Here is a 710-nt window from a genome sequence, read left to right as displayed (position 1 = left end):
GAAAGACCCATCTTGTCTCAACTCCACAAAGAAGAATGGAGAAACTTTTGTCTATGCTTTGCCCTCAGCATTAAGGGGAAGTAATTCCCTTCAAGACCCGGATGATGGTAACAAGGGTATCCAGAGTGAAAGAACACCAATAGGGAGGTGCGATTCAGGGCTCGGTTAAATCGGTGAGCAATGAGTTAAATGAGTTCCCTTAGTTTGTTGCTTCCCAATTCTCCATGGGTAGACTTTTAACCTTTATAGGCCAGATGTAAGTTAAAATGCAAATATACTCTTGGCAGGGTAACATTTTGCTGCTACCATTCACCTAAAGAATTGAAAAAAGGCTCAGTTAACAGAGAAAGAGAAGCCTAAGAGTAGCAAAGGTAGACAAAGGTGTAGCTTCTCAGGAAGACTGGAGCTGTTCAAAATCAAGCTTTGCCTTCCTTGTGTTGTATCTGGGCCAGGCCTAGAGAAGGGTCATCCTGACTGGCTCTCTGTCAACAGGGCATGCCAGCCTGATATGTCTTCAACATCTTCATGCTTAATAGCATCCCTGAAGTGTGCCTGTTCTTATATGTGTGCTTCCTTTGGCTAATCAGACAGAAGTTGTTAAGCATCTCTGGAGAGTATGAGAAAAGCTATTACAATATCAAAAAAACTTAGTTTCCAGGCGGATTCACAAGGAAGTGCTGAGAGGCAACTTTCCCTATTGCCTGCCAGTA

This window comes from Callithrix jacchus, chromosome 1 (genome assembly GCF_049354715.1).
Source record: "Callithrix jacchus isolate 240 chromosome 1, calJac240_pri, whole genome shotgun sequence".
Classification (NCBI taxonomy): Eukaryota; Metazoa; Chordata; class Mammalia; order Primates; family Cebidae; genus Callithrix; species Callithrix jacchus.
Note: the sequence above shows the minus strand (reverse complement) of the source record.